This window comes from Microcaecilia unicolor, chromosome 10 (assembly GCF_901765095.1).
Source record: "Microcaecilia unicolor chromosome 10, aMicUni1.1, whole genome shotgun sequence".
Lineage (NCBI taxonomy): Eukaryota > Metazoa > Chordata > Amphibia > Gymnophiona > Siphonopidae > Microcaecilia > Microcaecilia unicolor.
The window spans coordinates 91,074,032-91,095,488 of NC_044040.1; the positions used below are offsets into that span (position 1 = coordinate 91,074,032).

Genomic DNA, 21,457 nt, shown 5'->3' on the forward strand with positions numbered 1-21,457 from the left:
CTGCACAAGGTAGCCAGGTGCATAACCCTGATGTGCCTGGGGAGAGAAAAATGCAGAATGTCTAGCTGATTAATGAGAAGCCTGTTGGGGGAGGGAAGGACAAGGTGGTGGACATCCAGGAAAAGAAGGGGATGGGCAGGGGTATAGGGAATAATACAGAATGAATGATAGAGTGGGGTGCCAGAGTGGAGAGTTTCTGGGTAATGCAAAGAATTTTGAACCAAGTACGGTACTTTACTGGTAACAAATGCAAAGAGGCTAGGAGGGGTGAAGCAGAAACTGAATGATGGGCTTTGTAAAGAAAATGACCAGGAGCATTTTGCAGAGTTTGGAGACAGTGTAATTGAGAAGCAGAGAGACCAGGATAGACCACATTACAATAATCAAGGTGAGAAATTACAAATGCATATAACAGAGAGTAAAGTTGAGTAAAGTCCAGAAACTTAGAAATATAGCAAAGGTGGCATAGTGAAAGCAAACCATGCTAAAAAAACGAAGCGACCTGGGAACTAAAGAAAACAGCAAAGTCTAGAACAACACCAAGATAATGAAAAAAGTTGACTGGGGGAATTGAAGAATCAAAGAGAAAGGGAACCAGAGAGGGTTTAGAAAGGTGACCAGTAAGCCAGCAAGTAATAGTTTTTGAAGCATTCAGGACAAGACAGTGATCAGACAACCAAAGGGAGATAGCAGAAAGACAAAGTTGTAGACGACTGAGGTTGGGGCATAAGGGAGATGTTGGGAAAAATCAGGAGGATATCATCAGCATAGATAAAGAAACGAACATTGAAGCTCTGAATGAGGGCAGCTAAAGGACTACGAAAAATATTAAAAAGGAGAGGGGAAAGGATAGAGCTCTGTGGGACTCCACAGGAAAGAGTGAAGTCCACTGAAGAAGATGGAGTAGAAACTGAGAAAGAATGCCCAGAGAGAAAAGAAGTAAACCAAGAAAGAACAGTACCTTAAAAGACCAATAGCTGCAAGCCTAGCAAGAAGGAGGAAATGGTTGCCTAGATCAAAAGCAGAAGAAAGACCAAGAAAGACAAGAAGTGAAATAGAACCCCTGTCCAAGGAGGAATGAAGATCACTGTGGTTGTGGTTTTGGAACTATGAGGGGAAACCCAATTGATGAGGGTGCAGAGTACAGAGATCATTGCTACGGGTAGTTAATTAGTTAAAGTCAACTTATTCAGTGATTCTAGAGAGGATGCACAAATTTGAGACTGGTTGGTTGTTCCCTGAAAGCTGAGGATTAAAGGAAGGCTTCTTGAGGAGGGGAATGACTACAGCTTTCTCCCACCATCCAAAGTAACAAAGGGGACAGACCATGATGTGAAATTTTAAGCCAGTTAGAAGGAACAGGATCAAGGGAACAAGTAGTAAAGTGCATAGAGGAAAGAAGATTGGTCAGCTTGGTCAGGGAAGGGATAATAAAAGAATCCCAAGTGGCAGACTAAAGTGGAAGATGAAGATAGACAAGGAGAAGTTGAAGAAACAGACGAATGGCCAGAAGCAGGAAGCGGGGGAAAGAGAATTCTGAAGGGAAACCACTTTAGAAGAGAAAAAAAAGAGGGGGGAGCAGATGCCAGAGTACAAGGGAAAGTTGAGACAGACTGGGGGGGGGGAGGGGGAGATAGCTGCGAAACTACCTGGAAGAGTTTCTTAGCAGGGCACTTGATGCACGAAAAAGATGAGAGACAAATGAACCCTTAGCTTTATGAAGTTGTAAGTGATAGAACTTGCTAATGGAACAGACACCAGAAAGGAGAGCTAGGGAATGACCCTTACGCCACAGGCGCTCTGCTCTACAAACCTGACAACGAAGATGAACAAGTCTGTGGTGGAACCAATGGTGCCTGTGGCCAGAAGCAAAACCCAAGGGTGACCGAATGAAGACATGAGGAAACTGAGCTGATAACACTGAGTGCCAGACAGATGCCATATAATCCAATGGGAGGGAAAGGAAATCTAAAGGAAAGTGAGTAAACAAGGGGGTGCAGGAACCTGGGTCTTTGAAAGTGAATTGAGATGGAGAGGGGGGACAGGATCTCACGCATGGACAGGCGAAGAAGGAAGAGAGAAGTGAAAGGAAAGAAAAAAAGTGATCCAACCAACAGAGAGGGAAGCTAGAAAAGAAGGAAACATTTACACTGCATCTGGACTGAACTTCTGCATGAAGGAAGCCCCTACCTCATTCAATATACATATCTGTGAAATAGTAGTAATTAAAAAAAAAAAAGTGCATTTTTATAATATACCACTGCTTTCCACAAAACAAAAAGCAGCACGTTTCCACATGCTATCTTTTTTTCTTTTGATGTAGGCACAGGAAAAAAAGATGCTAAATGTTCCCAGTTTCAACCTAATTATTTTTTTTTTAATCTTGCTCACACAGTAGTAGCTCAAGGTGAGTTACATTCAGGTAGACTTGGATTTCTCTGTCCCTGGAGGCCTCACACTTAATTCTGCACCTGAGGCAAAGGAGGGTTAAGTGACTTCCCCAAGATCTCAAGGAGCAGTAGTGGGATTTGAATTGGCTATCTCTGGATGTCAAGGAGGGGTGCTCTAACCACTAGGCCAACCATTCCTCCACCCCACTACCCTTTTAAAAATTGTACTTATAAATAGTAAGTCTGATTATTAAATACCTGATTCTCATAAGGTGATGTCTGTTTTGGTGGACCTTTACTAGGTGAAATCATCTGTGCACGAATATAGGAAGTCCTCACAGCCAACCCCTCCAAATGACACAATGATTTAAAATGTCAAACAAATTAGTACTCTGACCGATGAAACCAATAGTTCCTCTGTGTACATCCGCATGTCTGAACGTTTGAAAATATAAGTGAAATTAAATAAAAATGCTACCAACAATAATGAAGGACAACAAGGATGCAACAGCTCATAGGTTTGCTTACTTTGTTGTGAGTGTACTAGATGACTGACGGCTAAGCTGCGTGGGAAACGGGTTAACACCGAATAACCTAACTGGCTTTATCCCATCTGTTTTCTTCAACCTCCTCCTTGTGCGGCATTATGATCAAAATTAAGGCAATCAGAAACGCACCGGTAGGAGACGTGCAGGGTCACGTGACCTGGAGGCGTGGGATGATGAAAATTCAGGCAATCAGAGAGCACCCGCAGACGTGCGGGCTCAGCCTCAGGTGATCTGGAGGCACGGGATGATCATAGTTCAGGAGCACCGCCAGGAGACACCTACAGCAGGTCACAACCAGCAGAGCAGGTACAGAGAAAAGTTTTCGTCGACAATGTGTTGAAATAGATTAGTTTTGCACATTGTATGATATTAGTGAGTTTCATTCCTAAATCAGGATATATGTAGTGTGATTGCAGTTTTTCAGATTTTCTCTTGGGCTTGTGGAAGCATATGCATTGTGCCAAAGAGAGCTTCCTTCTCCAGTTCATAAGATGCTAGTGAGACAGATAAATAGAGGAAGCCATTGCTATATTTGGGATCGATAGCACGGAATCTTGCTGCTATTATTTGGGATTTTGCCAGGTACTTGTGACCTGGATTGGCCACTATTGGAAGCAGGATATTGGTCTAGATGGACCATCTGCCTGACCCAGTATGGCTAATCTTATGCTTTTAATAAAATTGAGGTTTAATTCAATTGGTAGTAGTATGTGTTTGCTGTTGTATTTTGCTGATACACTGTGTCACAAGCATGGTTGCCTCTGACTGACTAAGATTTTCTCCCATTAGCCAAGTTCCATACTGGAGCAATTCTTGTAAATAAGGTTATTTTCCAAGTAACAAAATTCTTTATTATAAAACCAGGAGTCTCTTTCAGGGAACTTTATGTATAACATAGTTGAGAAAAATGCTCCTTAGCCAGGATTTCTGAGGGATTATTTCCAGCAGCAAACACATCTTTAACTTAGACCTATTTGCTCTGCAGTACTCATTTGGGAGTCCTCAAATCTCTGTGAGTATGACCCTGCACCTTGTTTTCCTTCTTCTCAAGAAAAACCACCTGAGTCCCTGCAGAGGTGAAGAGTGCTCCTCTTTCTCTGTTCCTTGCAAGGCAGGGGTTTGGAACCCCCAAAGGACCTTTCCTACCTCCCTTTTCTCTCCTATTCTTGAGTCCTGTTTAAGACATCTTTAACAACCTTGTTTGTCCAAAGTTTTTCTCAAACTCATAAAAGTTCAAAAAGGAAACTCTAGCCCTGGCTTCAGTCAATAGCTGCCAGGGCTAAGCAGCCACCTCCCATGCAGTGTTCCATTTTATCACACTGGTCTGCCTGCTACTGCCCTAGGCAAAATAAACTCAAAATGTCCTCAGAACTTGAACAAAAAATATAGTCAAAAGAAAATAATCATAAACTTAATTTCCACGTCCAAGTCTTTATCTGCTGTTTGGGGCTGTTCCCTTCAACATCTCACTAGCTGTCCATGTCCTGGGACCCTTCTTCAGCATTTGGGTTTTTAGTGGCTCTCTGCATGGGCTGGGACACTTCCTCTCTCTACCTTTCCCAGCCCTGCTCCTCCTCTCTTCCCATGTTTTAATCCCTACCCCAGAGGCTACTCCATCCCTTGATCAACTACCAGAGATTTGGGGAATCTGGAAACACCCTACTCCTCAGGTTTGTTCTGTTTCCTAAGGGACTTATCCTCATGGGTGTTAACCATGGGGAAGCAAGTGCCATCCCAAATAGAATAAATCTTCCCCCTCGGGCCAGCATAGCCTCTCTATCCTCTCCACCACTAGTCTACAAACTTGTTGCAGTCATCCGCAGCAATTAGATTATGCCTTCCTCTGCTCAGCCTTGTATTGTATTGTAACAATTTTCCCCCTCGCTTTCCTACTTATTAGCAGGTTCAATGCGGCTTACAAATATAACGGGTTTACAAGATAACACAAAATGGATAAAACAGCTGAATATAGTATATAAAGAGGTGGACAATAAAAGTGGGTAAGGAAGGTGGTAGAGGTAGGGAGTGGGAAGAGGGTGTAAATTCAGATAGTGTGTTGTAATTAAGGAAGAATGTATAATGATAGCTGGAAGAGGGATGAAATCCAAAAAGGGGTAAAAGAGGAAGCGTATTTCAGGTTCTGTTATAAGGTCAGATCCGGGAGGCGCAGAAGGATCTTAATTTAAGTCAAGTCCTTTGTGTAGGCTTGCTTGAAGTCCTTGGCGTCCTTCCCTATGTCTCAACTTCCTTTTGCTGTATGGATGGGATGTAACTAGGGCTTTTTTTGAGGGGGTACTGAGTACCGGCACCTTTTCCATTGTCTGCTAAAATTGACCCATGGACCCCAAGTTTTAATGAAAGAGCTCAGGCTCTACACACCAATTCTGCCTTGTCCTAGATTTTGTGACTGGTTGCAGGGGGCCTGGCTATTGTGGAGTGGGTCCCTCAGTGATCACCCTGTCCCTGAAGGGTGGCCTAGCATTTGAGTACCAGCACCTTTTTTGCTAGAAAAAATGCACTGGATGTAACCGAGGGAAAGCCTTAGGGCAGCCAATGGAAGGCCTGATCTAATCACTGCCAGCAACCACAACAAAGTTTGTACACTCGCAGGTAGTGGAGAGGAGAGAGACAGGACCTGGGGGGGATGGAAGGGGCAGGGAGGAGGAGAGACAATAATAGAGAGGGAAAGTGAGTGAAATGCTGTCCATGAAGGGAAGAAGGGAGAAATGCTGGGGGGGGGGGGGGGGGGGGGGGGGGGGGGATGACACAGGCAGAGAACTGGATTTGAGGAAGTACAAGAATTTGAAAAAAAGTGAAACAGCAATGCCAACTGACATAGGGCAGGAACTGAGAAAAAAAATAGCAAATGGAAAGGAAGCCCTGGAAACAGTTGAGCACAGACAGAGGAATGCAGAACCAGAGATTGTGAACACGATGAATATAATAATAAAATCACCAGACAGCAAAAGGAAAAATTATTTTATTTTTAGTTTAGTGATTGAATTAGGTCCATGTTGAGGAAACTGTCGGCTTTATTCTTTCATTGTGCAAGAGGTCTTGCATTTTTCTGTTTCTCAGGTATTTGACAACGTACAGTCTGTTATCTGTACTTTCAGTTTTTGTCTGCATGTTTTTTTTTGTGGTCCTTTATTTTCTATCAAGTGAGAGTTATGTTCTCAATCTGCAACTGAGATGAAGGAATTTGTTGGCATGTAGTTCTGTGTAGGAATCTTAAAAGTTCATTTTGTTCCAGTTTCCCAATAACAGGTATATCAGTGCTCTAGGGCCTCTCTTTTCATAGGTGGGTTAGGGCTATTATGGTTTGGTAAGTTTTCTATATAGAGTTTGAGTGGCTTTTTACAAAGTGTCTTTTTGCAATCTGTTTTGGCCTGTTTGAAACGAAACAAAAATGCTCAGAATTAATGGGGTCTCCTCATCCTGTAGAGCAGTGCTTCTCAATCCAGTCCTTGGAGCACACACAAACAGTTGGGTTTTCAGGATTGCCACAGTGAATGAGAGAGGTTTGCATACACTACCTCCGTGATACGCAAACCTATGTCATGCATATTCATTATGGATATCCTGAAAATCTGACTTGCTGGGTGTGCTCCAAGGGCTGGGTTGAGAAGTACTCTGCGGTAGAGTCTCCACATAAAAACCCCCCCCAACCCATCTGCTTTAAACAAAATATCTGGCAGTGGAAGGAGCATATGTTGTTCTTGAGATCATAATTTGAATGTGTTTTTGTGTGGTGAGTTGTAAGGGGGATAGCTTAATTGTTGGGGAATATGGAGTTTGTTACAGAACTGGAGCTTCAAGGTTTATATTAAGTAGAGGAGTGTGGTAGCCGTGTTAGTCCACTCTTAAGGTTATCAATAGAAATCAAACAAAATAAAACATGGAAAAGAAAATAAGATGATACCTTTTTTTATTGGACATAATACATTTCTTGATTAGCTTTCGAAGGTTGCCCTTCTTCCTCAGATCGGAAATTTATCCAGTTGCGGACTATGCCAAGATATTTCACGGGACCCCAAGGTCATCCACAGGGGAAAGATATTCAACATAGGGGGATCTTTCACTTGCTCATCTTCCAATGTGGTGTATATCATTCAGTGTGGAAAATGTGGCGAAGGATGCTATATTGGAGAGGCAGGCCAGATGCTTAGGACAGGATTCAATTTACATAGACATCATATGAACAATACTGGTGCCAGCAGGGTTCCCACTCCTGTTGGTCAACATTTTGCAGGACCGGGACACTGTACCAGTGACTTCACAGTGAGAATCCTCAAATGTAACTTTAAAACCATACAAGAACGTAAGACCTTTGAAGTCAGAATGATTGAATATTTTAACACCCAACAGAAAGGACTTAACAAGGATCTGGGGTTCCTAGCCCATTATAAACCATAAAGCTGTATGTCTCTGTTGATCACCCTCCCCTCACCTATCCACACCCACCCTGTTAGAATATCAATGATATGCTTTGATGTCCCCATGCATACTTCCTACCCACCCCCCTCCTCCCACCCTGTCAGACTGTCATAGTAATGCTTGAATGTTTTCACTTATATACACTGTCAGCTAGCACATTTGCTTATTTCCGATCTGAGGAAGAAGGGCAACCTTCGAAAGCTAATCAAGAAATGTACTAAGTTATGTCCAATAAAAAAGGTATCATATTTTCTTTTCCATGTTTTATTTTGTTTGATTTCTATTGATAAGGTTTATATTGAGATTCTGACCAGTCTTGTAGAATATCCAAACTCCACGCACACATAGAAGAATTTATTGCATAATGCTATTAATTATAACAGTAGTTTTACTAGGTAGTTGAAAGTGAGGGGGAGGGATTTCTTTTATGAATAGAAGACTATTAAACTGGACCCCTTTCCCCCCTGCTTTTAAATTTTCTCCTCATCTTTCTTGGTCCACCATTTCTCCTTCTCCCTCCTTCCAGTCCTTCTCACCCATTGGTCCATCTTTTCTCCTTATCCCTTTCTCCACCCACCATCGGTCCTGCATTTCTCCCCCCTCCCACAGTCTGCCTTCTGTCCCTTTTGTTCCTTCTCTGTTTCATGATCATACCTCCCTACTCCCACCCCATACCTTTTTTTTTTTTTTAAGATGTTTTAGAGATCGCTGGCAGTGGGCAGTGATTCACAACATGCTGCTTCCTTACGTCGACATCAGAGCTTTCTATCTGACCTTTCTGCCTGTGTGGGAACAGGAAGTTGCATCAAACAGAAGGCTCCGATGTCAGCACGAGCAGTGCATTGTGAATCTCTTCCCGCTGCTGGCAACTCTGACATCTTTGAAAAGGTGGGGGGGAGGAAATTCTATTGCACATTAGAGGAGCAAAAGGGAGAGAAGTCTGACAGCGAAAGAAGGGATCAAGAGGCAGTGGCGTACCAAGGGGTGGGGGCGGTCCGCCCTGGGTGCACGCCGCTGGGGGGGGGGTGCCGCGCGCCTGTCGGTTCCGCTTGTTCAGTGCACCCTCTGCCCCGGAACAGGCTACTTCCTGTTCCGGGGCAGAGGGAGCATGCAACGAGCGGAGCCGACAGGCGCGCGGCACCCCCCCCCCCCCCCAGCAGGTAAAAATGCACCCGGGGGGGGTGTCCTTTCGCTGGGGGGGGGGGGGCGCATTGACGTTCCGCCCCGGGTGTCAGCCACCCTAGGAACGCCACTGTCAAGAGGGAGTAATTGAGTTGCGTTTGTGTGTGGTTTTTTTTTTTTTTGCCAGAGGCCGTACACAGCATACCCCTGGGAAAGTCTTGTATACCCCTTATACCCCTTGTGTACCAATATGTACCACATATTGGGAAACTCTGCTTTATACCCTTTCTGGTTTGCTTGGCTGCCCTATGCATGCTGGGAGGAGCAGATTTTCCCCCTTCGCTCTGAACTCCTGGCTGCCTGTTGCCTGCCTTTGTAGCTCTCTGGAAGGCAGCTGTCAGGGGCTACTTATTTGAGGCAGTAATTCTACTGCTTGTTTCCCAAGCTTTAGCATTTCATGGTAATTTTTCACCCCTTCAGTATTTACCCATTATTAGCAGTGTGTAGCTGTTCCCTGCTCAGCCCCCTCTCGGTCACAGAATGGACTCGAACTGTAAGAGCCTTTATTTCATCATCACATCTCACTGTGAGTTTGTTTTTCCTTATTTTGTGATCAATCATATTAGAGAACATTTGGAGTAAGAGTTTGGAGTCTTCTCTGGTAGTGGAATACTTTGGTTTAAGCTGACTGAATATATAGTTGAGAAGAGATTCGCCATAGAGATAGACCTTGCATGTAGCACAACAACAAAGAAATAAATTAGAAAAAGATGCATTTTTCCTTGTGTGTGTGTGTGTGTAGATGTCAGAGATGGTGTTGGGGACAGAGTTACCATTTGTCCTGATTTCCTTGGACATGTCCTCCTTTTCAGGGGACTGTCGGGGATCTGGACGTTTTTTTTTTCCCAGCCAGCCCGTTTGGGTTTTTGGCTGGCTGGCAGGTTGGCGGGCAGGTGGACAGGCTTACCTTCTCTCCCCCCCCCCCCTAGCTTACTGTAGCGCACCCTGGTGGTCTAGTGGCCTCTTCGGGGCAGAAATCAGCTCTTCTGCCAACTGATGCTGACCTCCCCGCTACCACCGCTTCTTGAAAATGGCTGCTGAGACGTCACGCAAGTCTGGCCACTGCTTGAAGTCTTGGCAGCTATTTTCAAGAAGCAGTGGTGGCAGCGAGCAGAAAAGAGTGGTGGTCTTTCCTGCCTCAAAGAGGCCACTAGACTGTGTTCCAGTGTAGGCCCATGATGGGAGGGATAGAAGGGGCAAGCTGCAGATGAGAAGGAGGGAAAGGGGGCAGCTGCTCATGAATGGAAGTGAAAGGAAAGGGGGACATGCTCATGGATATTTGATTTTTTTTTTTAATGTACATCTTTTTTTCTAATTTTGTATTTGGGCTTACTAGTATTTTCACAGCTTATAGAATCTGGCTTCTTTGGCGGGGGGGGGGGGGGGGGGGGGGATCAAGATGACTGTGCGACTGGGATGGGGTGCCATTTTATTTGTTGTCTTTTCTTTTTTTGTCTCCGTAAATATGTATGGATTTACAGCCTGTCTCACTGACACAGACTACCCAATAATTACCGTGGATTCTTTTAGATTCGTAATAAGTAAATGAAACCTTTATTAGGGAATCTAAATTCTACAATGATTAAGATGTGTGTGTGTATATATATAGTTAGCACATCTAATATAATAATTTGCTCCTCCAACCAGTGGCGTAGCTAGGGTAGTTGACACCCGGGGCCGGTCATTTTATAACACCCTCCTCCAAAATCTAGTACTAGGCTACTACTACTATTTAGCATTTCTATAGCGCTACAAGGCATACGCAGCGCTGCACAAACATAGAAGAAAGACAGTCCCTGCTCAAAGAGTTTACTTTATTTTTGTCTATTAGATTGTAATCAAATCAATTATTGTGTACAGGGTGGAGGCAGGTTACGAGTCAAAAGCAATGTTAAAGAGGTGGGCTTTCAGTCTAGATTTAAAGGTGGCCAAGGATGGGGCAAGACGTAGGAGCTCAGGAAGTTTATTCCAGGCGTAGGGTGCAGCGAGAGACAGAAGGCGCGAAGTCTGGAGTTGGCAGTAGTGGAGAAGGAAACAGATAAGAAGGATTTATCCATGGAGCGGAGTGCACGGGAAGGGGTGTGGAGAGATACTGGGGAGCAGCAGAGTGAGTACATTTATAGGTTAGTAGAAGAAGTTTGAACAGGATGCGAAAACGGATAGGGAGCCAGTGAAGCGACTTGAGGAGAGGGGTAGTATGAGTAAAGCGACCCTGGCGGAAGACGAGACGGGCAGCAGAGTTTTGAACCGATTGGAGAGGCATGCCGAGAATACAAAACACTCAGGACTTGACCATATTCCATGCTGGGCTTGCTTTGGGGTAGCTCCAGTCAAGTCTGGCCGGCTGGAAAATCCTGAAGCCTGGGGGAAAATCCTGAGTCCCAGATCAGGTTCGGGATCCTGTTCTTGCAAGCCATGCTTTGCTGTCAAGCCTCACCCTTCTTCATGACCTCAGCTGGGAGTGCCTTTATCAAGCACCTGGGAACTTTCTGGTTTGCCTTTGCAACAGAGGTCCTCAGAGGAGTTTTCCTTTGATGAGAGTTAGTTGCAGTGCTTCTTCCTGTTTTCAGCTTTGACCCTGCTAGCCTTTTGGATTATTCTACTGTCTGCCGCCTGCCTAGAGACCCGGCTTGGTTTTGGATTATTCTACTGTCTGCTGTTTGCCTAGAGACCCGGCTTGGTTTTGGATTACTCTACTGTCGGCCGCCTGCCTAGAGACCCGGCTTGGTTTTGGATTACTCTACTGTCGGCCGCCTGCCTAGAGACCCGGCTTGGTTTTGGACTTTTCTACTGTCTGCCGCCTGCCTAGAGACCCCAGCATGTATTGCCTCAGCTGCAGTTCCTGTCCGGTGGTTCCTGGTCTGGGATTGACGGTACGTCTATTTTACCTTGTCTTGTGTTTGGGTGATTGTCCTGCTGCTGTCGCTCTGCGGCAGTGGTCCAAGGGCTCACTACCCAGAGGTTCTGCGAGAAACCTGACACCTATAGAGCAATTCTACCATACCGTAAGCAGTCATTTCTGCGAATCACACAAGGAAAAGGAAAGCATCTTAAACACTACAGTGAGCACTAGAACATCAATTCACTATTGTAAAACGAAACCAGACAGAATAGTACAGATCATCGATCCTGCACAGTCAATGCCAACTGAAAGCCATGTCTTTTTCACAAACACAGATACACCCTAGTCCACTATAGAATCTTATATAATAATTCTCACCTTCAACATTCTAATGTGCCTGGGACCGTGCCTCCCTCGGAGGTGGTCTGCTAGGCAGTTTAGAATGCACTGACATCAGTGATGTCACTGACAGCTGATTCCAAGGTAAAGGGAGGAGTACCTACTCCTCCCCCTGCCTGGGAAACAGCTGTCAGTGCCCCCCCTCGGCGCAACAACCAATCCCCTGCCCTGCAAAACCGCGAGCCAGGCAGGGGGAGGAGTAGCCTACGAATCAGCTCTCAGTGCCCCCAACAACCAAGCACCGATGCGCCACCCGCAGCCGCCAATACTAACACTGTCCGGCTGCTGCTGCTTCTCCTGTGGAGCAGCAGCAACCGGTACAAAAAGAAAAAAGCCAAAAGAAAAATTTTAAACCTGAAACGCGGCTCCGTAGACAGCCATCTGGCATTGGCTGTCGTCTCTGCAGCCGATCCTCCTCTCCTCTCCCCGCCACGTCACTGCCCCTGCAGGAAGGCCCTGGAGGAGCGCAGCGACGTCAGAGGGGAGAGGAGGAGCAGCTGCAGAGACGACAGCCAATGCAAGATGGCTGTCTACGAAGCCATGTTTCAGGTTTAAAATCTTTTTTTGGCTTTTTTCTTTTTGTACCGGCCGCTGCTGCTCAACAGGAGATGCAGCAGCGGCCAGACAGCGTTAGTATTGGTGGCTGCGGGTGGCGAGGGGGTTGATGTGCCCGAAGGGGGGGGGGGGGGTAGGGGCGGGTTGCTGGACATGGGTGGCTGCAGGGAGGGCAGGGAGAGGAGGGCTGCTGCACATGCATGGCTGCAGGGGGAGAGGAGGGTTGGTGGGGAGGGGGTCCTGAGACCAGATGGGTGGCTGCAGGGGGTGCAGGAGGGATGCTGCGGGGGGGGGGGGGGGGATTACCTTGCTAGCGCCCGTTTCATTGCCTACCGAAACAGGTCTTTTATACTAGTAAGTAATAATAAACTTTCTATTTAGACAAAAATTAAACTGAACCCCCAAGATGCCAGACTTTGCATACAATGCAACACCACAGAAACAGAAAATGTCCCCTAGTACTGTGCAAAATATAAAGACAGCAGATGTAAATTTGAAAAAAAACTAACAAGAACCAATCACCACTTTACAAATTAACAAATAGAAATAAAATAAATATAGAAAATGAATACCATTTTATTGGATTAATACATTTAGCTTTTGGAGGCCAAAACATCCTTCCTCGGGTCAATACAGTATAATGCTGTTACAGTATCCTATCCTGACCTGAGAAATGGGGTTTTGTTCTCCGAAAGTTAGCCAAAATGTATTAAAATTAGTCCAATAAAAAGATTACCTTATTTACATGTTCTATTATAAACATTTATTAACACAGCTACAATACTACTTTATCCTAAAATAAAAAAATATATTTTATTTACAGTTTGTTGTCTCTGGTTTCTGCTTTCCTCATCTTCTTTTCACTGTCTTCCATCCAGCATCTGTCTTTGTTCTCTCTCTGCCATCCAGGGTCTGCCCTCTCTGCTCTTCCATCTGCCCCCGTCTGCCCTCTTCCCCCCCCCCCCCCTTCCATCCGCCGTCTGCCCTTTCTCTCTCCCTTTTTTTTCAGCCCCAGCCACTTCTCCCACCTGACCCAGGCATGGCCCCTTCTCGCATCTGGGCACCCCGACCTGCCTCGCCTACCAGCTCCGTTGAGACGACAGCCCTCTTCTCCTGCCACCACCCTGCCTTAAAAAAAAAAAAATCAGTGAAGCGGCGTGGCAGGCAGCACCTCGCGTCTGCCCTGCTTGTAAAAGAAGTAGATCTCCTCCTCCTCGTCGGGCCTCACTGTGTCCCGCCCTCCTCTGAGGTAACTTCCTATTTCCCTGAGGGCGGGACACAGTGAGGCCCGACGACGAGGCGGAGATCTACTTCTTTTACAAGCAGGGCAGACGTGAGGCGCTGCCTTCCACGCAGCTTCACTGACTTTTTTTTTTTTTTTTTTTAAAGGTAGGGTGGGAGCAGCGGGAGCGGAGTGCCCCTCCCTTGCTACGCCACTGCCTCCAACATTCCAATGTGTCTCACTGGGATTGTAACCACCTGCTGACGTCACTCCTCCAACGTTCTCCGTCCCCCCTACCTCCCAGTTCCATGGGACCCTGGATCTGGGACAGAGGGAGGGGGGACCCTGGAAATGGGAGGGAGGGGGACACTGGAAGTCGGAGGGGGGAGGGAGAGGGGCCTGGAACTCGGAGGGAGGTGGAGGGGGCAGGGCACAGAGGACGTTGCCTGCATTTGGATGAATGCAGGGGAGGGAGGGGACCCTGAAATTCGGAGGGAGGCAGGGAGGGGACGACCCTGGAACTCGGAGGGAGGGGGACAACAACCCTGGAACTCAGAGGGAGGAGGGACCCTGGAACTGGGAGGGGGGGCCCTGACGCACACTCTCATGCTCACAGACACACTCGCACCCAGTCCCACTCTCTCTGTCACACACACACACACTGCCATCCATCCCCAAGCCAGAAAGAGCTTCCAGCCTTCCTGGAGCTGAGGAAGGCACAAGCTGGTAGTGGGCATTAGGATTCCCTCCCAAACTTCTGCACTGAGCTCCACCTATGTCTGAACACCGACTCTGGCAGTCTTATATTCCATCATCGGGTTCTTGTGAGGAGTGTTCTAAAGCAGTGTGTGGATTCCGCCATAGCATCTTTGGCAGGAACGCTGCCTGTGAGCCCAATGCATGCCTCAACTGGTGCCATTTTTTCTACTCCCCATGCTGTTGGTTCCGTGGCGGCGGGACCACAGCCAGCCCTGCCTTCTGTTATGGCAGAGATGGGTGTATCTGGCCCTTCCTCAGTGGCAGCTGAGCCTGCGGCAGTTGCTTTATCGCCGGAGTTTGTGCTTCTCATGCACAGGGTGTTTTTATTGAAGATTGCAGGGGAACCTGCAGCAGAGGCTCCACTGTCTGGCCGTCAGGGCCCCTGGCCTGTCATGCCTCCAAGTCTCCCTAAGAGGCATTGAGGAGGATTTGTCTGGGCCATTTGTCAGGGGACTCCCTGTAGGCTCCCTCTGACGGGCTGAAAGAGGGGGAGCTGCCGCTGGGAGACAGGGATGACCCAATGGCGGTGTGGCTGTTCCGTAAGGAGGAGCTCCCTTCTCTTATTGTTCAGGTGCTGCAGGTGTTAAACATTTCCCCTCCGGATTCTGCGCCTCCCGCGGTGTCTACCCCCTCCAAATTCTTTCATATCCATGAGGGTCCTCATCACGGCACAGTGGGACATGCTGGAGGCAAGCCTATGGGTAGTGTGAGTTATGGTGTGGCTTTGTCCTTTGCACCTGGAGAATTTGGACTCCCTGCGTATGCTGATCATGGACTCCTTAATCATGGCAGTTGCAAAAAAAGGCCACCTTGCTGGTGGAGGGAGGCATGGCTCTTCGGGATCCTTAGGACCGAAAGCTGGAGTCGGCTTTGAAGTTGGCCTTTGAAGTGGCTTCCTTGTGCCTGTAGGCGTCTGCGGGTCTTACGCAACATGGGCTTGTCTTTCCTGGGACCAGAAGGCTTCCTCTGTGGACAAGATCATTGATAGCCTGCTGGCTTAGAATCCAGGTTGGCGGATCTAGCAGATTTTCTCTGATATTCTTTGAACTTCGGCTAAAGAGATTTCCCTGGTGGTATCAGCCCGGTGGTGGGTCTGGTTGATGCATTGGGTGGCGGATGTCGCCTCTAAGTCTCGCTTGGCCCGGTTACTATTTCTAGGTAAGCTCCTCTTTTTGGCAATGATCTCTCAAAGATTGTGAAAGAGCTATGGGATTGTAAAGACGACCTCCAAGTCAGCCCGCCCCTGTTTCCAGGAGGCCAAGTGCTATAGGCCCGGTTGGTCTGGAGCCTTTCAGCACCCTCATTTCCAGCAGAGACAGCAGTCCTTTTGGGGTGACCATCGTTCAGTCGCCTCGGCTCCCAGATGAAAGCAGGGAAATAGAGGGGCACAATGATGGAGTCTTGGCCCATCACCTTCCAACAATTGGGGGTAGCCTGTCTCTCTCTCTTTTGCTCAGGACGAGTGGGTCAGGGTCACTTCAGACGAATGGGTCTTGGAAGTTATTCAAGACGGCTACAAGCTAGAGTTTTCCCGCCCCTTACCAGATTTTTTCTTGGAGTCTCCCTGCAAGGCTGCTGTCAAGCGAGTGGTGGTTCTGGAGACACTCTCTGAGCTGTTGCGGTTGGGAGCTGTAGCTCCGGTGCTGCCTGCTGAGATCGGCCAGGGTTGCTACTCCATCTACTTCGTAATTCCCAAAAAAGGAGGAACTTTCCGCTCTGTTCTCGATCTCAAGTCTGTCGTCAAGACTCTGTGGGTATGGAAACTCTGTGCTCCGTGTTGGCGGTGGTTCAACCAGGAGAGTTCTTGACCGCTCTCGACCTCAAGGGGTGTATTTGCATATACCCATTTGGCCACCGCATCAGCGTTTCCTTCGCTTTGTGGGACTGGGACAGTGTTACCAGTTCCAAGCCATGCTTTTCGGTCTGGCAACAGCACCACACACCAAGATTATGGTGGTCGTTGCAGCCTTTTTAGGGCTCTGTGCATTCAAGTGCACCCGTATTGGACGACTGGCTTGTTAGCGCACCATCCCATGAAAGTGTTCGGGCTACTGAGATAGCACTTCGACTGCTTTGCTCTCTGGGTTGGATAGTCAACCTTCAGAAGTGTTATCTCACTCCGTTGCAGTGTTTGGAATACCTGGGTGTCCTTTTTGACACCCGGGAGGACAGAGTGTTCTTCTGAGAAGCTTGCAGGCTCCGGCTCTGAGCTTGGGATTACGTGCAGGTTCTGGGATCGATGGCAGCAACGTTGGACATGGTTCTGTGGGCCAGGAGCCATATGGGTCCTCTGCAGTGGTACCTGCTCAGCTGTTGGTTACCCCTCTCTGAGGATTATGCGATTCGAATCCCTTGGTGTCCACGTGTGTGTGTGTGTTGCCATGCGCTGGTGGCTCCTGTCGAAGAAACCTACAAAGGGGGATGCCCCTTGAGAGACAGGATTGGTTCGTGGTGACCACAGACACCAGTCTGTCTGGTTGGGGTGCTTATTGTCTTGGTCTGACGGCCCAGGCAACTGGTCCCCGGTGGAGGCGGCTTTGCCAATAAATCTTCTGAACTTACAGGCAATCTGCCTGGCGCTGCAGGCCTTCGAGACCCTTCTTCAGGGGCAGTCGGTCAGGGTTCTATCTGACAATGCGACAGTAGTAGCATATGTCAACAGACAGAGGCACCAGGAGTGCACAGTTTGCAAAGTAGCCTCCTCCCTTTGCCTTTTGGTGTAGAAGCACCATTCCCTCCCGTCGGTGGTGCACATCGCGGGAGTCCTGAACATGAAGTCGGACTTTCTCAGCTGGAACCAGCTGGATCTAGGAAGAGGGAACTCAACAAGCATTCGATCAGATCACGTCCCGTTGGGGAGTTCCCGTGATCAATCTGATGGCGCGTTCCTCAAATGCTAGAATAGCAGGAGTGAAGATGCTGAGGCAGACAGTTAAAAGTGGCATGCAATCAGGGCCTTCAAGGGATTCAGTGAATCTCCAGCTCTGCTGTGACACTGTCGTGTTTTTTTTTTTTTTTTTTTTTGTAAAGTCTGCAGCAACTTTCTCTTCACTTCCCTCCCTCCACAGGTCTAGCATCACTCTAATCCCCTCCTCTCTGCCATGGATCCAGCACTTGTCTAACCCCCTCCCACTACCATGGGTCCAGCATCTCTTAAACCCCTCCCCCATAGTCTGGCAGCTCTGCCTTCCCCCTCCCATGATTCCAGTATGTTCCCTCTCTCTCCTTCTCTCTCAGCACCCCCCACCCCATCCGGTCCTTCAACTTTAGGCAGTGATCATATGCTGCCTGGGTCATGCCTTGAATCCTTCCTTTTCTTGCAGCCGCCTACGTGTGAAAAAAGTTTTGTCAAAGGGGCAGGACGCAGCAGAGTGAAGGACCCAGGGCAGCCCAGCCTAGAGTAAACCCTCCCTCTTCTTTTGTTTTCTCCTCTCTCCTTTAAGTTTTTCCTTCTCCCGTTTACTGTACTTGTTACCCAGTATGTAGACAACTTATCTTTACTGCAGGGACAGTATGTTTTGTTCTAATAAGTGATAAAATACTCTGACAAATCTGGAGTGACTGAGTTTTAACTGTACAATGCTAAATGATGCAATGTCAAATGGCAGAAACATTTGGCAACTCTGTTTCATGATGGACCAGGGACCCTGATGCGTTGTCACAGGTGGCAAGCCATCACTGCTACACCTCATCCTCTGTGCATTGACTGGACTTTTTCTGCCATAGCACATTAAAAGGTCCACTGGATGGAGTTGGAGGCATAGTAAAATGGACTTGTGGCACAGAACACTGCAGGAAAAGTAGTCAAAATTCATAGGTAGTATTGATAAAGGAATATTGCCCTCATGTCTGTCCTGTGCACTCAAATGAGGTTGCAAATATTGGCATAGATCTTGAAGATTTCTTGGCAGTAAAGTAACCAGAAAGGAATACCATTGATGCATAAACTGTTTTATGAAAGCCACCTTTTCAGTGACTCTTGAGGTGGCGGCAGTTCCCATTTGGAGTGTCTAAATCAGCTAATCTAGAGGCCGCTATAAAATTTTGAGTTCTTACAGAAAGATCAAGTTGGAATTACTTTAATGATTTTCCTCTTGAATAATGGCTGTCTCAATTGAATTAGAAAATACTATGCTGTTGACTCATATTACACTGCCCATGTTCTAATCTAAACAGACTACTAGTTCTTGAAATTTGCATCCGTGTACAATTTATGGACATGCCCAGAGTAGCAGATTGTGAGGAAGTGCATCAGCTCTTTATATTCTTTGGACTTGTGACATTAGTTGATGTGGTTAACTTCTCTGTGAAAAAGAAATGTGCAGTATAAAAGCAGAGTTTTCTAAAAATTAATTTTTTGTGGCCTGGACTTCAGTTTTTGCTTTGTGCTTTTTAGTTCATATATTGAAAATGTTTTTGTGCCACATGGAACAGGGATAACGTAAACCCTTTTTACTCTTATGTATCATTTATACTACTGTTCCATGTTTTTTTTTTATATTTCTATTCTGATGTTTATAAGATTGCAAAAGGCTAATCTCAACAATTACCTGGAATGTAATGCGTTATGCATATATGTCAACATATGTTATACAGTTGTGAATTGTAACATTGGTTCTAGAGATGATCTTAAATTCTCACTTGTTTTCTACAGTTAACCTGTAATATGATATACTCTGGTCAATTACAAATTTGCTGATTAGATGTAGGTTAAATTGCAAAACTTTTGGTTATATTTTGTAAGACTATAGGTATCAAAGAAAATTTTGAGGCATTAGCATATACATAGAGAATTATGAATCTGAACTCGGCACTTCAATTCATCAGGAAAATGGCAGTTCCATAAATTACCAAATGCTGTAACTTATGTGAATGAGAATTAGGGTTTTTAATATTTTTATACCACCACACTGATATAAATGTGCTTTCAGCTATAGACGTATTGCACTCTCTCTCTCTTTGCAAGAAGCCCCAACATTGCAACAATTGGATTCCATACATTTTGTCAACGTGGAATTAGCAATCTGTTCCTTAGCAGATACCCCTCAGCACATGCTCTTATAATTCTCTAATCACTCACCCCAGCATAGCTATCTGACCGCCATTTTTTTTAAAAGCCCACTCTTGCACAAGCACTCCATAGTACTCTCAATGCACCAGCTTTCTGAAGTCTGCTATGGCTCTTCCCCAGCCATATTTTGTGAGCTTGGATGGCCTCTCTCTCCCTCCCCCCACTCCTCTGGTTGTACTCCCTCCTTGGCACAACAACTCCCACTCTTCATTTTTTCCACACCTTGAACACTGCTCTCTACACCCTTGCCCTGACCACCCCCATATGGCATTGCTTCCTACAGGAATCCAGCTGTGGTACAAACTTTCTTACATTTTGTCTAGCACTGAGTAAAGGATGATCTGGATCCAGTATATATAGCCAGTGTTTAAGTACTAGATCAAAGTACCAATAAATGTCTATTTTAGTACTAAGTAAAAATTTTTAATATGTTCTTTACTTTTTACTTGAAAGTATAAAAAAAAAAAAAAAAGTTACTGCCTAATATAATAATTTTGAGCAAAAAGTAAAAGTACCATAACTACAGTGAATGCAGCTATTAACACTTTTTTATTGCAACAATTTTGTTGCTCTCCAATTCAATCTACTTTGCTTTTAGTAAAACTAAATTTTGAAAATGACTGTCACTCTCACTCATGTGAGTGTGCTTGTGAGTTATTAATTCACCACAGCTAAAAGTGTTCAACAACTGCGCTGTCAGCAAGTGGATTGTTCAGTCTAATAAAGTTCCATCGGGCCAGGCCACAATATTACTGAGGCCTTTAACTAGGTCTGCAGGTATTGATTAAAGGAATCTGTCCGAAATACTTCCTTAATAGCAAAGAATGCTTATCATTACCATTTGCATTAATAGTAGTGCTAATTCATCACTTGCCTCATCATCTTTATCATTGTCATGCTGTCCAATTACAGAGAGGACTTTCACAAATTGAAATCATTGTCTATCTTAACCATAGGCGCCCTGTATAAGAGGCTTGGGTGAGTCTAAGCCTCCCCAGCCCAGTTGTGACCTTCGCCTCCTGCCCCCCCTCCGAAATTTAAAATTTGATACCTGCTCGGGGTTAGGGAAGGTGGCGTCGGCAGTGACACAGCACGTTCAGCACCAGTGAAACGCGTGCTGGCTCAGCACGCCTTCAGCTTCCCTTCGTTCTGTCTCTCAAGCGCTGGTCCTGCCCTTGAGCGGGACCAGCGCTTGAGAGACAGAACGAAGGGAAGCTGAAGGCGCGCCGAGCCAGCACGCGTTTCACTGGTGCTGACGTGCTGTGTCGCTGCCGACGCCGCCTTCCCTTAACCCCAAACAGGTATCAAGTTTTAAATTTCAGAGGGGGGGGGGGGGGCGGGAACTGGACCTGGTGCTCGGTGGGTGGGTGGGAAGGAGGAAGGCCTGATGCTGAGTGGGGTGCCTGGCGCTTGATGCTGGGTGGGAGGGAGGGAAGGGTGCCTGCCTGATGCTGGGTGGGAGGGGTGCCTGGTGCTAGTTGGGTGGGAGGAAGGGGTGCTTGATGCTGGGTGACAATTATGGGTTTAAGCTCTGTCCCAACCCCACCCCCTTTAGCCTCACCAAACAGTTGGGCCACCGACTGCCTATGGTCTTAACTATTCTTCATCTGATGGCAAATCTTAAAGAATTGATGCAAGAATGTCAAATGTATGGAACTCTTCAGTCTTAAGGCCAAATAATATCCATCTAGTGGACAGTCACGTCAGTGTAAAATTTCCTATGGGATGTCCCGCAGATTGTTGTGACAAGACTATGTGCGTTCACCAAGAATTGTAACCAGCTTCAGCTTCATCTGTGCTTCAAAGTGACTGAACTGATCACTGTTCTGTTTGGCTGGAGACTAGTAACCAGTTCAACAAGCTCGGGCAACTCTACTGTACTCATAGCTGTATTCCCTGAACACCAAAATTTAAGATGAGGAGATCCACTGTTTTGTGTGACAAGGTTTGCAATAGCAAAATCCTGTTACATGTTTTGCTGTGTCATTTTACTGTGGAATTGAAACAGGTGGGAATCAGGAGACGAAAGGCAAACTTTGGTTCCAAACAAGG

General features: G+C 46.5%; 1 protein-coding gene across 5 annotated transcripts in view; it reads left to right on the forward strand.

Moving 5' to 3' along the window:
• The window catches only part of WEE2 (WEE1 homolog 2), a 455,705-nt gene that overhangs the window by 29,062 nt on the left and 405,186 nt on the right, over positions 1–21,457 (forward strand). For 3 of the 5 annotated variants that reach the window (XM_030216444.1, XM_030216449.1, XM_030216447.1), the window contains exon 1: positions 3,170–3,244. The exons of 1 other annotated variant lie outside the window; for it this stretch is intronic. The gene's annotated coding sequence lies outside the window, so the exon portion shown is untranslated. Of the gene's footprint in view, positions 1–3,169; positions 3,245–11,127; positions 11,431–21,457 lie in introns of those variants that run through there. One more of the 5 variants, XM_030216445.1, reaches the window with a different exon arrangement.